Source organism: Lepidothrix coronata, unplaced genomic scaffold, assembly GCF_001604755.1.
Source record: "Lepidothrix coronata isolate B3197 unplaced genomic scaffold, Lepidothrix_coronata-1.0 Scaffold86, whole genome shotgun sequence".
In the NCBI taxonomy this organism is placed as follows: domain Eukaryota; kingdom Metazoa; phylum Chordata; class Aves; order Passeriformes; family Pipridae; genus Lepidothrix; species Lepidothrix coronata.
Window position 1 is genome coordinate 1,751,478 of NW_016690266.1, and position 17,394 is coordinate 1,768,871.

The window sequence follows — 17,394 nt, forward strand, 5'->3', positions numbered from 1 at the left end:
TCCTATTTCATCAGGTATAAGGTAGTGCCTTCATATTTTGAGTCCTGCACAATTGGGGATTGGATTCAGTGTACTAAATGCAACCTTGGCTCTTCTAATTTGTTTTCATCTCTACTGATGTTGAAGAAACTCAACTGATACATTACAAGAACTAAAGACACTTCACTTCCCATTTAATTTAAATGTCTGCTACTAAATAGTGCTGATAAGTAGAGATACAGCCAAAACCAGCATTCACGTGACTAAAAGGTTGCGTTATCTCCAGAAGCTCCCACTGCAGTGTCTTAATTTACATTTTGCAGCAAGTTTCCAACTCTACATAGTAATAAATGTGTGGGAGTAAAAGTCACAGAAGGGAAGGAAATACTGGCATCCAACTTTACAAATTGGACATCACAGTGGCAAATAATATCTTCTATTTTCTGCAAATTGAATGTTACATAGATTCTCCTGAAGTCCTTCCTTATGAGTAAATAGTTGAAATAAACACTCCTGGAGTTATTTTGTATCTAAAATTCATGAAGATTCAGGGCATGTCTACATGTGCTTGACATATTTCACACACGTAATTTATGGAGCTCCCATAGTCTTGGGGCAGAACACGTGTTTCACACATGGACTGTGCAGTCCATATTAGCTACGGTCCACCCAGACACACGAGGTGGGCAGGCTGCAGATGAACAGTTATTTGCTGAGCCTTTAAACATGGTAACAGTGAGAAATGCTACAGGAAACTTGTAAAGAGAGTACCTGGATGTAGCTCTGCCTTGCACCTGTGTCTCTGTGTGTGTCAGAGTGTGTATTTCAGGTACTCTATTAATCTTACTTCTCAGGAGTCCTTTTCTGGCAATATGCTCACTCTTCAGATTATAATTGATTAATTGGTGGGCAAATGTCAGGGGTCATCTGAACAGAAAGAGGAGGGAGAGCCTGCCCTGTGTGTCCCAGTGTGCTAGCAGGTTTTGTTTTGGGAAGGTAGAACGCTGTTTTATCATAGGACAGAAAGGACCACTGAGAGGTTTTCTGAACCTTTCCCCACCCTAAGGCAAGACCAGTGACCCTTTTGCAATTCTTAGCGATGGTTGTCTAGCCTGCTTTGAGAGATCTCCCACAAGGGAAAATCCAGTCTTCCTGTGTCTTCTTATCCTTAGTGTTCCTAAGGTTTTGTTGGCACCTAAAATATATATATATATATATATATATAATATATAGCTAAAATATAAGTCCATTAGTGCTTGTCTTGCCCATGATGGACATGGAGAACAGATGACATGCAACAAAAGCTTGGAGACTGTACTGTTCACTTGTTCAGTCCTCCTTTCTGATTAAACCACCTCAGACCCTTTTAGACTGTGTTTTTTTGAGTCTCATTAGGAGTTATGTGAATACCACTTTTATTTTGCTTTCTTATGAGAATACCACAGAAACCACGTAAAAATTGTCTCTGGAATTAAAATATATGACAATAGCAATCTCTTCCCTATCCACAAATGCTGTTGCCCTGTCACAGAAAGGAGTTGGCTTGAATTGGCACACTTGTGATATGTCATAAGACACATGCTATATCCTACATAGGATCCTATCCAGTCCTATTCAGACTTTGCTATAGTCCAAGTTCTTCTCTGGAATATATGCTTGAAACAGGATTTTGTTTACTCTGTTCCAGCATTACCAGGAAGTCATGTTTATTTGGCTGGACTATAGTGCCCTAGATTCTGTTTTTTGGAGAGGACCTATCAGCAGGTGAGAAGCAGTTTTGTTATATATATATTTTGCTTACAATAAGACATTGCTCTGTGTTTTCCATGACATTCTCACAGAGAAGGCAAGGAACTGTACTGACAAGAACAGCACATTTAATCCAGCATCACTACCAGCAGCCACCTTGTGCAATCTAACCTGGTACACACCTTCTCCCTGTGGGAATCTGCTGAAACATGACATAATTTCTTTTTCTAAAAAAATGTTCTTTTTCCAAAGCTGAAATCCCTGTTTTCATTTCCTACTCTACATATTTATACTAATGTGCATTTTCACCTCTGAATCTGCTAGACCACTGCCAAAATCCTGTTATGCCACCAGCATTAGAAGCACAAGTATTATCTAATGTTGCCATGAATAAGACAGTACAAATTCAAAGATACAAAAGTGATCACTGGATTTTTGAACTACTTGGTTTATGTGTCTTAAAGACTACTCCTGATTTAAGATTTGCTAAGGTGTAATTGTTACCTCTGTAAGGCAAATGTGTTCTGTACTTGGGGTACAGCTAATAAAATATTGCTTTGGAAATCTAAAAAAAAGATCAATTCAGTCTTCTTTTCAGCACCTGGAGCCATGTCTTCTAAGATTTTTGTATAAGAGTAATTTCTATATGATATAGGGGGGAACTACCACAGCAAAGACAAGAAACATGAAAGTACCTGAAGAGCAAAATTCCTGTCAATTAACAGGTACTAAATGAGGAACAACTTTTAAAGAAGCGTAATAAAGTATATTTCTTTGGTAATATTCAGAATCCAAGCACCATTGTGACGTTTCATCATCTATTTGTGACTTTTCTGTTATAAAGCACTTGAAAAATATTTCCAGCCTGTGTTCCAAGATGAGGTCTTTGTAGTGACTTTGTAGTGACTTTGTAGTGATAATCCAGCTAAAGATGTAAATTACTGGGGAGAACAGGAGAGAATTCTAACAGATTTCAGACTCAAGTATGTTTGGCAGACTTATTTATAAGTTCTGTCATTTCTATGCACTTCTCCAACTTTCTTCTAAGCTTCCCTAATAATAGTATAATCTGTGATTTAAATGTCATGGCATCCTTCTCCAAAGCTAGTATGTCCTTTAATAAGGTAGGTAAGCAGATTAAGTCCTACACCTGACGGAAAATAAAGATACAAACTTGTGAACAGACTCAAGGACTATAAGCTCTGTAATGAAAATATTGTGCACTCGGCAACACTATCTAACAGCTTTGGTAAGATATAGTCTATGCCAATTGGAATGTTTCTTCAAGCAAAATTTGCATTTTCTTTCCATAATCCCCTGTCAGTAACCTTCGTTAGTCCAGGGCTACTTTTTGTGCTTGTGTTTTTTTCTTATGAATTGCAATGGTTGCTCTGGAAGTTGACTTATGTGATTTACTTGACACGATTGGCCTACACTGTAATAAGAGTTTGATAAACTTCACAAACATCTATGGAGATCTTTGATTTCTTAATAATCTTGACTTTGGAGGACAAATGTGAAGATGGAACAAGTTATAAGTATGGGGCTTTGCTTTAAGGACTTATGAGCAACATTAAAAAGCCCATATTGCCAATTATTCAAGACTAAATATGGGGAGAAATTATCTTCAGGTACCTTATATCACAGCTGCCACTACTCTGAGTTTAGGTATATTTAGAAAAAAGAGTCCAGTTGCTACCTTTCTATATTTTTTTTAAATTAAAACTGAAAATCAAAACAAACCAACTGAAAAACCTATGTAATCAATAAAATGTATTTTCTATATAAGTTAATTTACCTGGATCATTTAGAAAATCCTATCTTGCAGGTATTGCAGCATTCCCCAAAACACTAAGACTCGTTATCTTGGCCCAGAAACTTTAGGGCTGGAAAGGATTTTACTTATGATTTCTTCTGGTTTTGAGAAATACCAAATAAGGACTTCTATTCTCTCATTTAACTTCATAGCTTCTTTATATTGATGGTGTATTTTTTTTTAGAAAGATACTCAGTTTGGATCTAAAGAGGGATAAATTGGGAAATGGTCTTAGTTGTAGATTGCCTTTCTAACCTCACAAACTAGACCTTGAAGTGTGGGTTTTTTTCACAATGCAGTTTCACAACAAAGAAGAACTGTCCGTAATGAAAAAAACCCAGTCTTTTGAAGTAAATTCCCTGAAAACTATCTAACTTTTTCAGATGCATCCCCACCTTTCCAGTAAATTATATATAGAGACCTTCCCCCTATACGGCAAATAGTAAATGGACCTTCCCAGTTTCAATATTTGTTACTATAAGGAATAAACCTATCTGAGGGTGAAAGATGGGGTACAGCCAGTGGGGGTAATCAGCAGAAAAAATACTCCCTAGACTTTTTATTTTGTGGAAGGGTCTATGAAAGTTATTGAGGATCCTTTTTCATCAACGTTGTAGCACAAATTTGGGCACATTAGGCATCACCTATCAAAAGCATTGCTTAAAAACTTATCATGGCAAACTCCTGGAGTAAAGGGAAAAGTTTTAGTATTATAGAAAATTTAGTCTAATTCCGCTGGGGAAAAAGCCACCTAAATTCTAGTATATTAACAGTGCTATACTGAAAGATATTTATAGCTGTTATCAAATGGAACTTTGATCTATAAACAATTACAGGTTTATGAAAAAATCATGGGGAACTCTCTTCTTTCAAATCCAGCTGAAGAAGCAGCTACATGCTCTCTTGTACACTGATAGTTCAAACAAAACTTAACGGTGTTGGGTTGCATGATAAAGACACATACCTAATCCCCTGAAAGAAATTCTCAAAGACTGATGAGGAGACTGGTGAACTCATTCTTTGTAACTGCAATTATCTGAGCATGTGGGGGAAAGAGAGTGAGAAACAGTCAGCAAGTGAAGTACGTGCAAGGACTGTGTGGGGAACGAGCAGAGAGTCAGGGCTCCTTGGCCACTGTATTAAGAAAAAAGGTAGGCTTACAGGTTTCTGATCAAGAAAATTGCCTTCTGCTGATGGTTCTTTTGCATTTAAGAAGAGAAGATTCCAATACTACCTGTGTAAATAAAGGAAACTTAGTCAAAGAAGGGTTGTTTTGCTTCACTGTTTGCAAAGGAAGAATCCTGCTTACTCACTTCAGTAGTGATCCACTGGGATAATGTAACAGAGATCTTGCCATCCACTTTCTCTCAAGTTGTCATTTTGTGACTTAGACCATAAAGAGGCAAGGAATCCTGCTATCTGGTTGCATTAATGCAAGGTCATGGAAAGCTAATCTGAGAACTGCAGAGATAGCATGTGCCATTCCAAGAGGACATAAGATTATGGTGGGTGCAATACACTAGAATGCTGTAATACTTTAGGCGCCAAACCATCCTGCTGTCTCCCCTTCAAGGAGCCATTGACTGTGTTTGCCCAGGTGGAGTTTTACTAGGAGTCTTTTGACAACTTCACTTTTAACATGATTCAGATGATGCCAAGAGTCATCTCGAGATCTGGGTTTTTTGCTTGGTTGGCATTTGGAGTAAGAACTTCCAATACAGACTTTGCAATAGACAGTTCAAATAAACTGAGGTGTCAGCAACTTACTAACAGGGCTTTCCTCTGAGTTTTACACAAATTTGCAAGCTTTATTCCTGCACCTGGCTTGTGCTGTCAACTCTTCTCTCTCTACTCCTCAGCAATGTCTCTTGCTGGTCCGTGTAACCCTGGGCAAGCAACAGATGCCTTACTACTTGTTAACAAGAGTTAGCAAATGACATATTTTCCAAGTGAAGTTGGTGGAAATCCCCTGTCAGCTGTGAATTGTACTATTTAAATTATACCGCTGTGCTGACAGATTCAGATTTGCTACTAACCATGTTTGCAAGAAAAATCCAGGTATGGCAGAAAATTATTTCTTACAAGCAAAGCTTTACCTTGGAACAACTATAGAGGAAGGGTTTTGGCTCTGTAATTTACAGATTTCAGTGGCATTTCACTTAATCTTTATGATTATCCATTTGCAGAAACTGTGAGTGGGTTTAAACTTTCTACACTGCCCATGAACTAACCAAATGAACTTTTCATGGCTTATGTTTTGGCCTCTGGTTTTCCTTTATGGGTTTTCATGTAATGATTAGGCATCAGGTTCTTCTAACACATCCACATATTTCTCCCCAGTTTGAGGGGCAGCCCTGTGCAGGGTGGTGGTTGCTGCTCATTGATGGTGGCAGGGCCTAGGAAAGAAGGCTCTGGAAAACCATCCATAGCCTAGGGTGTCAAAACAGAACTCTTTAGCCTGAGTGGTTACCAGGTGACTGTTCAAACCCACTGGTTTGGGGCAGGAGACACAATATCCTGTGCCTCTATAAAAAAACCTGGTAGGTTGGGAGATATGTCTATCCATCCCTTCTCCACCAACTCATGGGTAGATAGCATCCTCAAGCCCTCTCTACCCATGACAGAGGAGGTGGAGGCTCGATAGCAGGGTCAGAAGCTTGGGGTGAATCTGGGACTTACTAGGGGTTGGTGGGTGATATTAAATTAAGTTTGGTCCTGTAAGAACTGGGGTTAAAGACAGAATGAAACTGGAAGTCTTTTCCAGGTGTAATAACCTGATCCTCACACCAGCATACCTAATCACAATTTGCCTGTTGACTTCAGTGTTCTTTGGAGTGGGGTCTGAGGCACTTCAGGCTATGTCAGTTATCGTGGTTGTGTGGGGAGAAAGGCAGAATTAAGCCAGACCCAGTAGTACCTGGTGCACAGGCTGCCAAATTTTGTTTCTAAACACAGTGAAAGTGGAATGGGGAGAAATAATCTTGGTGCTCAAGCTATGCATGCACAGCTGCAGTGGCATGACTCCTGCTAACTGTTGAGAGTGTGGAGCCAGGATCTGGCAGCTGCAGACACTTAGGTGGTCTGAATTGCTCATTACCCTCTTGAACTTAGGCGCGATATCAGGCTCCTAATCTTGGACGCCCTAGTTGGCAGTCAGTATAGGGCCCTTGTATCCTGCAGCTTAAGCAAAGACTGTAAGAATGAAAAGTGGTATAATGTAATCCACAAAGGGGGAATAGGAACAAATATTTAGGAATCAATCTTCTTTATTTCATAAACGGTATCCAGTAACCAAGAAGAGCTCAGCAGAAACTGACCATGGAAGCACTGGAGAAATGCTTAGTACTTGACTATAATTTAATTAGGTCTCAATAGCTTCCAGAAAAAAAATCTTTAAACCTGCATATATTTAAGATAAGCCTTTTGTTCCATTTGTAACCCACAAACTGACAAGGAATTTAGGTCCCTTCCCCCTTCTCAGACTCCATCCACTTTTTATTTTTTCCCCAAGTTACAGAACTTGAATTTTTTTTCCCCTGCAGTACTTTTCTTTGACCTCATTCCCCCCTCCAAGTAACTCTATCCTGTGATGCTATGTTCATGCCCAGCCAGAGCTTTACAGATGGCTTAATTATTTTCTTTTCTCAAAGAAAATTCAATCTGATCCCCAATACGCATAGGATAGAATAAAATGAATCAGCTGGGAGGCTGCATTGTAAAGGGGGAGGGGTAAAGAATTATGTAAAATTTCATGTCGCTGTCAGACTGTTTTCATAGAATTTGTGTTTGAGATTAAATTAAATCTCTAAAACTGCTTTGATAGCTTCATACTTAGGGTGAAACGAAGCAGATGCATTTACCCCAATACCATGCTTCTCATCTCCCCTTGCAGAGAGAGAATGAGCTGCTTTGTGGAACAGTTCTATATACTTACAGTATTAAGCAATTCTTCTTTTCCCCTGGCATTGGTATTCTTTTATTCAATTTATCTGTACTATAGCTTGGATAATATTTACCAGATGTTAAATAAATAATTTAAGATAACAGAGTCCTGCATGACAGTTGTAGTATTTTGGGTCACCTTTTTATTCAGTTTTTTTAAAAAATCACTTCAGTTCAAGATTTCAATATAGTTCAACTCAGTGGTGACACTTAATACTTTTTCCTCTCCTTTAATTTGAAAGTAGTGTTCCCCAAATAGTTCATTTGCCATATTGTTTTTATCTTTAACAAGATAAAATAGACGTAGTGGGTTTACTATTTCAGCCTGATGCCGACAAATATGAAACCAAAGAATATGAAGAGCCAATGTTTTGTAAAAGCCAGTGTTATATAATGAAACCAAATGCATGGTTTGGAATTTAGAAAGAAATCCTAGTGTGAAGATAAAAGGACATGAAAGATAGTAAATGCTGAAATGATACACCACATAATGGTATACTGTCAAGAAAGAAAGATAACATGATAACTTACAGAGCCATCTCAAAGCCTACATAGGTACTTGACCTATAGTTTGCAAGGAAACAATCTTTTAGTTTCATCTGGCTCGTATTAAAAATAGGAAAAACAAAACCTTTATTTTTTTTCCACTCTCACACATATGGTTCAAAATCCATGCAATTTTTAACTGTCTAAAATTCTTTTAGGCAATTTAAGACAGAAAGAATTATTAAATCACTTTTCCATTTCATTTGATGAAAAACTGCACCGCCGCCGTTGTTCTATGTACTATCAATTTTAAAGCTCATAGGGCTCCAATTGGTCCCATGTGCAATCCATCACGAGTGGCATCGGATTTGTATTGCCAAAGTTGGGTGCTGCTGCTGATAGAACTGAATAAAATCTAACCCAACGTGTAAGTTAACTTTGAGCAAAGCTTAAAATTCTTCCCTGCTCCATCTCTTTCCGGGTTTCGAAACGTGACTGTTTCCCAATCCTGTCTCAAAGCATTTCCAAGGCCTAACAAGCCTCACTGTCCCGAGTCCACAAGTGTAGAGGGAACTGCCCTCCCCCTCTCTCCTCTGCAGGACTGAGGGGCTAAAAAGCTATCTAAGAAATTCACTTTGTTATAAGAGCATAAGCAGCAACCTACCAAATAATCTGGTTTCCAGAAACTACAGGTTAAAATACCATTAGATTGAAGTCAACCTTTCATCTATCCTACGTACACAGTTTTAAACAGCTGTGGTCTGCATAAAAATGCTCACAGGTCTGCATTGCAGCTGAGAGTGCTTGAAAATCTTTGGTTATAGGTTTTTTTTTATAGCAAATTGGGGTTTGGATTAATTCAAGTTCTTCAGGATGTTCTTCTCCTCAATATTTTAGGAAATATCCACACAGTTTAAGAAAGAATCACCTCATCCTATTCTACCAGTTACGCTGAACTTACTCATGTCTGACACCAAGGTTTTGGTTTTCAGCTGGAAAAAAATAATTCATTGTTTTAAAGCCAGAACATCTTTATGTGAGATTATCAATTAATAATCTTCAATCTTCAACTAAAATCTCCATGACTACAGTTTTTTAAGAAAACAAAGCCTTATCCATCCTGCAATTAAAGTCTATTGAACAAACACTCTTGCAAGATGAACCTGTCCCAGTTTCCTTGGCTATAATGCTCTTTTTCATTGTAACTATTCAGGAGAACATTTCTCAGGGGCACTGCATTTTTTTACCCTGTTCTAGAGCCTAGACCTGCCAAATGTTATACTCTTATCTCCCAGTCTTCACAACAGCAAAAAGCAATCATATATATAACTTCGTAGAAGACACTCTTGAATGAGTAGGTAGCTAGAAGAAAGGGAAACCCATGATTTCTGGAAACATAGCCTCTCTACAGTAGGAGCTGAAGGTGCTCAAAGCCTCCTGAAATCTTTGGAGTTTACCTGTGAATGCTATTTCAAAGTGTTATTAGTGACCCTACTACCAGAGAATATAAATCTGTACCTTAAAGAGATGACTTGCTTTTCCACTGGGATTGTTGCCAGGGAATAGATTCGACACAATGCATTTCAAGAACTAAATAACAATGGGTAATTGCTCGCTTAATTGAGAATTATATGTTTATCTGGCAAACACAATATCTGAAGGCCCACTCACGGTTGTTCACAGGTGTGCTTTGGTATTTATGTGCAAATATTTCTTGCTGTTGGGGCTGGCTGTGAGCTTCTGGCTGCTGCCTAGGTGTGCAGCTCAGGGTACTTGAGAGGGAGGGAGCGGAGGAAGAGTTGCTCAGTGCTCATCGTTAAAGCAATTCAGGAAATAAAAGTGAGTGTCTCTCAGCACAATATATTCCTGGGAGCCTAATCTGAATGAGCAATTCATCGGCATGTTTCTATTTCCAGCAGGGGCTGTGCCAATTAAGAGGGCTGCATATAAACCCTTCTAGTGATGTACACTGGGAGGTAAAAATAATGATAAAATATGGATTTATTTTTTTAGCTATTCCTTTAGTAATAGTGGGAATGGAGCAAAGCAAGCCTACTGCCTTCTCCTTTCACAGGCTGTTTCCATAAGTATCTGGCCATCTAAGAGGAAAATTCTCCTTTGGAAGTGCTAAGAAACTTGTCTCTTACTTCTTGTGCATCCAGATGGGAAAATAAATATATTGCAGCCAAGATTTGCTATTACATTTGGAGAATTAAAGGAAATTCTTGCATCTTTATAGTTAGAGTGTCCTTTTAGCACCTATTGTTGACTGTGAAGAGGTTAGAGGATGCTGAATTAATTTTATCTACAGTGTTCAGTCCTTCTATTCTTTTAGTATGAAGATGGGGTGGGAGAGGAGAGAACACCTGAGACATTCAAGCCTGTGGGATTCTGCTCTGTTGAACTAAGCAGGAAATAAAAAAAAGAGCTGAAAGGACCCCAGTGACTTTCGGAGATGAGCAACTTTGAGATTCTCTTTGCATCACTTCAGTTAGTGCTGTGAATCTCTGTTTTATGCATCCAGTTGTGGTTTTATGCTTTTTCCTTTGCTACCTCATGGCTGCAATGATGCCTTCACAGTAGCTCTGCTGTGAATCCATGAGCCTTCGAGGGAGGATTTCATCCACAAAGTGGGGAGAAACTGCTCTGGGAGAAGAAATTTGTCCCCCACTGGGCAAGACATAGGAGTTTAAAAAACAACAACATTCCCATAAGAAGGAACAGGGAATTAAAGTACTTGGAGCTCTCCAATGAGCTCATCCTGGGAGGCACCAATTGCTCCCAAGCCCCAGTTCCCTGCTGTACCATTGTCAGAATGGGATTGGTGAGCTCTGCGCAAATCCAGTATCATTCCTCAAGTTAAAGGCTGCCCAGGAAAAACGAATGCATTTCCAGTTTGCTGAAATATTTGAAGTTCCAGCTCTTGTTTTCACTGTGATGCCAAATGAACTTGAGGCTTTTAGAAAATTTCAGTGTAAGAAAAAGCAAACAGATGGTTTTCACATCACTTTAGTACAGTAAGTGACCCTCATTTAAAACCTTGTTCTAAAGACTTAATTTGAAGTTTCTTCTGCAAAAAGGCAGATGCCAAACCACAAAACTGTTGGGTGTCTACAGTAACAGGAGGGCAGTGGAAAGGAGCAGAAAACATCTCTCTTTCTCTGCTCTCCTGACAGGAGCTGTGTTAAAAAAATACAGCCCTGGCCAGCTAGGGTGTCACAAAAGCTTCTTTAGATGCAAATCTGAAAACTAGGAGAGATCTTTGGTGCCAGTGTGTATCACAGATTAACTGGTAAGTGTGTTCCTTATAGCACTGAACAAGCCTGCCTCAAAAGAATTTAAAGAAATATTTTTTAAAAGTACCAAGAGAGCAAACAAAGTAGTCTTTGGATGACCTCTTGTTTCTCTTGACTAGCAGTAGCATTCATTAATCTACAGCATATGATAAAGTCAACTATTCAGCTGGCTCCCTGTAAACTAGACTTCTTTAACTGACAAAGCCCCTGCCATCTAAGAATTTGGTTCATTTTTTCATATCATGCTAAAAGACTAAATAAAATCCAATCTTCTGGAGCAATATTGAGATATTACATCCAGATGAAGGGTGGGTGTCATAAGAGAACAGGCTGCTAGCAATATTCTCTAGGCTTCTTGCCATCAGCTTGAGTTAAAGTAGTGAAGCTGAGGGAAAAAGCAAAGCAGTTTTGTATTCCTGCTGACACTTAAAAAAAAAGGTATAGAGGGCATTTCATCAAATTTTTTTTATATGATTATTGACCTGGGAGTAAAATGTTTATTGTATTCTTTGCTTCCTGATACAACACTTGTTTCATCTTAGGAAGTACTGTGTTTTATATAGTAAATATACATGCTCTGAGAGGAAAAAAGTAATTCAGATTCATACTCAGATCGGATTCCAAATGTCCGTGAATTTGTGTAATGGAAGGTGGAGATTTCACATTTCTCCCCTGCTAATTTCTTCAGGATGAGACAGCACTATCTGTTCTGCTTTTCAGAGTGTGTCAGTCCTGCCTGGAAAAGCTTTCATTGTGTAATGGCAGAATGTTGCCCCTACTGTGCTAGATTATTGCAATAAGAAGCAGAGTTACTACAGTCAAACAAACACGAACTCTTGTACCAAACTGACAATAGCGTTTACAGTTCTTTTCAACTGATGCAAAAACATTCACACCATATGAAAGCTATAAGGCACTAACTGAGGAGCACATTTAAATGATGAGCTGCACAAAGCCCACTGAACAGCAACCTGATCAGCTTTAAGGGCAGAGGCTGCAAGGGCTTGGCAGAGATGGAACAGCTTACACTGCACAGCAAAAGACCCACTCTAAAATTAATTTTTCCAGGTCAGTCCTGCAACTTCATGAATCTGTGGCTTAAATGGGTGCTGGACAACCTCTGGCTATATGGGTTACATGGTCACTAAAGCATATACACTATAGGGTGCAGCATGGCTCAAGGAACCATTTTCCGGATTTATGAGCACTGTTTCATGAATAACTGTCTAGTTTTTGTTCCTCTCCTCCCATTGTTATTCTGTTTTCTATTCAGCTCTTCCCCTTCCCACAGCAGAGAGGGGACTTTCATAACAGAAGAGATACCCAGGGAATACTGAAGCAATGGTAACTAAGGCACACCAGGGAAGTTGAGGGCAAACACTGTACTGATGGCTATGTGCAGCAGATATATTCTGTATATTGTTAGTTCCATCTCATCCTGACCTTAATATTCCCTCCAGGGCTTTCTTCCCTGGCATACAGTGCAGCAAATACCTAGGGAATATTGAAAAAAAAAAAAAAAAGAGAGAAAATTATCTAGTTACCTAAGGCAACTGAAAAGTTTTAAAACCGCCCAGTTTAGTTGTGTTTCACAACTCCCATTTAACAGACAATGCCTGTCTCTCAAAATATCTGCAAGGAAATGTGGAGCCAAGAGGGAAGTTGGACTGCTTTGTCTGTGAGTCCTGCCTGCATCCAATTAACAGCCAAACTATTTGAAAGGAAAGTGATCAAATGGAATGAATTAATTTACAAAATATAAATGGGTATAATGTTTTTACAATAGAGATTTATGTATTTGCTGAAACGGGGAGGTTTCTAAGCTTCTGAAAGCAAAGTCCGTTCTGTGGGAAAAGTGTGTCTTACTTGTATTTATTGTTTATATTATGTTTGGGCCTTCTAGGAGCAGTAAGTGTTACTTTGGCATGTGCTGTACAACAAGAAGTCCTTTTCAGAAAGAACTTAGAGCCCAAGTAGAAGATATAAAGCAGGAAGTTATGGTAGGCCACAAACTAATGATGAGCTGCTCAACATATTAAATTTAATGTCACCAGCTTCACCTCCTGTCTTGAGTTCTACTTTTCCTCCATTGCTCTCCAGCAGATGCCCCATCTAGTCTTTGAAAATGCTGAGATCTTCAAAATACAATTGCATTTCTTAATGCTGTAATGAATGACAAATTAGATAGCAATGTCTCTGAAACAGCGTGATTCTTGTTGGCTTCAGGATACACTTGGTAGAGAAATTCATGTGTCATGGATGTGGTTTCAGGATCTGAAACCAAGGTTGCTGGTTACATTTGGGCCACATCTCCAAGGGTGGTTTTTATTTTTTTCCCCTGGAACTGGAATAGCTGTATTTTAAATGAAAGGCTAAGCCTCAGGAAAATTAATTAAGAAGTTGAGTCTTTACAGCCAACTGCATTGTATGTGTGTTCCTCATGCCAGCTACAGATATTGTATCTGGTAATAATTTGCACTCTTAACAATTCTATTTAATTTTAATTTAGCAAAATGACTCTGTTTAGCTACTAAAGTCATAAAACCAGATTAAAACATCAATCCAATTAAATACATTTAGGTGTGATTTAATTTTATGCATACAATTGCTTATACTGACTTCCACTTCTATGTTTCAAACTAAGGAAAGGTTTAAGTGTTATAATGATTTTGATTTGATTATAACACTGATTTATGATTTTAGTACTGACAACAGGGCCAATGGAATGTTGTCAGCAATGAATTTGACCCACTGTGCTGAAAAAAGGTGAGAAAAGCTTCTAAGAATTCAAAGACTCAAGAATTTCCAGCTAAGTCAAAAGATTGCCCAACATATGCCCCAAGCAAACTTCTCTTGAATACCACTCTTCTTTTGCTTTGCCATGTTTCCTCCTGGCTGAAAGGATGACCCAGACATCCTTCTGCTTGCAACAGAAATAAATAATAATGGAAACCATAAGGGAATAAGGGATATTTAAACATTTACAGTCATGGGCATGTCACAATGGAGACAAGCCACACTTTGCTATGGAGAAATGGCAACTCAGATGAAGCTATTCAGACAAAAATAAAAACTCAACACTCTTCCAGATTTTCAGAACTTATTTTTCTTGAGGTAGTCAGCAAAACTCTAGCATCTGTGATGTGTCTTTCCATAGTCTATAAAGCTATTGGAGAATAAGTCATAATTAAATATGTATAATAGGAAAACATCATGTTACATACATATTCAAGAGCAAATGTTAATTGATGGGCATAAGGGAATTTCTAGTGCAGAATCTGACCCTCAGAGATGCTGTCTTTGAGAACTAGCTATCTAGATACTTATATTACTCCCAGCACTATGATATCTGGGGGCCTTGCAAACGTTAATGAACTTATCCTCACAACCACCTTGTGAGGCTGGGAAGTTTTAGCATCGACTTTAAGGGAGTACAACCAGGCCCTAGGCATGCAGTGGCAGCCACAGAGGAGCTCAGAAGGAATCATGCTTGCTTCAAACAACATTAACTACTTGTTGGATAATAGCTGGGGATAATGGCACATACAGTGTCAAGTGGGTTGCCCCTCTCCCATAAATAATTTGGAGGAGAGAGCCTATGAAACTCCAGTGAGAGAGGTTTTGCAAGGAAGTAGGGGAAATAGTACTGCTGAGCTATGGATTCCCTTCTCTCTTCCCTTTCCATCATGAAAGCCTGATGGCTCTAAGTCATTTGCAGTTGTAGAAATGTGTGTGTGTGTGTGTGCGCATGTGTGTGTGCGTGCGCATGCGCTTAGGGATGAGGAATGACGTCAAGGAGGGAAAAAAGGATATCACTTTTCCTATGGGTGCAGACAGACAGGTAGCGAAAATACTATATTAATATTTTTTACTTACTTTGTGTCCAGTTTCAGTCATATTGCCCACTGCAATAGCCATCAAAATGAGACCTTCTGGCAACTCTGGCGTGCTAAAGGGCTTGGCCCATACATGTGCAATAAGTAGCCATCTTCAATTCCTGAGTGTGGGAATTCAGATGGGAATTGCAAGAGCAATTTTGGTCATTTTTCTCCATCAGAAAGTCACATATCCTGTATAGGTGTGGCATATTGTTTGAAGGCAAAATGACTTTTTCACATATCCAGTTCACCTTTGGGGATGTAATTTAAGAAGGGACTTTTTGTAAAGACACAGCACATATTTGGGCACAAAGGAGGAAGCAGCCTGACAAACTGAACAAAGCAGAAATTTTTCTCTCTCTCCTGAATGTAAAAACAGGGAATGTGCAAAGTACAAGCATGCTTCATAAATTCCAGCTGCTGTCACTCAGCGGTGGAGAGGAATACAGGGGAATATCTGTCACTAACAGGCACCACAACAGCAGGGCTTTTTTCCCCCTTCCTGGCAGTCCAAGGCAGATTTGGTTTTAACCCTTCTTGCTGTGAAAAGCCAGTGACCAAACTAATTTTGACTGCTCTGGGAACAAAATGTGAATATGCAGTTAACACCCTCAAAGCGTGTCGGTAGGAGGAAATGCTCCAGTACTCTGCTTCTGCAAGATGGAGGAACCACCCCAACCTCCATGGGCATCTGATATTGTCCTCACACTACAGAGGACTTCCCGTTGCCTGTTCTGCTAAAATGAAAGTGTTTGCCCCCAGAAATTTTGTTGCAGGACTAGGGCACTGAGTGTTATAACCACAGTCTAATCAACAATTTTGTTTCTACTCTGCAAAACCATCATCCAAATGAATTGTTTATCTATTTTTGCAGTCAGACCCTCTGAACACCTTTTTCCCTTGTCTTTCGAGAATGGGAGATTTCAAGCTGTTTAAAGTGTTCTACTAATATGCCCTAAATATATTGTATGTATGGCACAGAAATGGGATAAAGGAAGCTACTACACCCCCTAAGCAGCTAGAAAATATGTCAAGGTTCAGCAGAAGGCAAAACATGTCATGTGAGTTTTTCTTGCCAAGGAGGAGAAAGTTGCAGATTACACATAGGGCAGATGTAATTTTTCTGTGAGCTGTGTTGTTCAATTCCTTAAGGCTCTTTATTTTTGTTTTTCTTAGTTAATACAACCCCCCCTCCACTAACTGCAGGCAGAGTTGCCTGTGTGGAAAAATGACAGGATGACCTAACAGCAGAAAATTTGAAAAACTGGTTTGATTAAGCTTTCTTTGAACTTTGCAGTACCTGCCTTTCTATCTGTCTCATGAAGCTGTTTCTTAAGTGAGGAGGAATTTTTCCTCACTCTTCCCTATGAGCTTTCCTAGGCATAGAGAAAGGGGTGAGGACGACAGTCTCCATACTGGGATCTGGGAAAGAGTTAGTTAGAAAATGTGCTAGTTATACTGTTTTTCTGAGTAAAATAATAAACTCTGTTTTTCTGGGAATATTTCTATAAAGCAGCTCTCAAATTTGTCCCCACAATTCTGAGACTGCTGGTTAGAGATTACTACTTCAATTTTTAATCTTTCTGGGACAGGAATTTCTCTTGCCTTTAATGAGTGCACAGCAGCTAGCACAAGAGAGTGCCTGGTTTCAGGTGAAGAAAAAAATGCTTTGCTAATGAATAGGAAAAAATAACACAACACTGATAGTTCTCAAGACAGAGAAAGAAACACACAAAATAAGACTTCATATGAAAGATCTTCATATGAAAAAAAAAAAAAGAGAACCTTACTTAAAGCATGATTAAAAATTTGGCTTAATGTTTATAAAAGTATTTTGAGGTATTTCTAAAGGGAAAGGGTATGCAACCACAATGTGCCACAGAGAGATTGTATGTATGTTTAAAGATAAACCAGAAACTAATATGGTTTTTAATTCTTTGATGAAAACCAAAATTTTGTCCATTGTTATTGCATAGTTCCATTTCACTAATTTAAACATTTTTGCCACTGTTTAGCACATCCCAAATAACAGCCCCTGTTAGATTGGGATGCTCAGTTTGGAAGTTTATTTATCAGAGGCACATTGTTGAAAGAAAATCTAAGTGCAGGTCTAATGATTTCAGCATTGGATTAAATCAACCATTAGCTCCTAGAAAGTGGAAGGGCAAACTCTATCTCAGTTAAATACATGAAAGTATAATGCCACATTGTTCTGCAATGAATTTGTGATTTATCATACTCTTTCTTT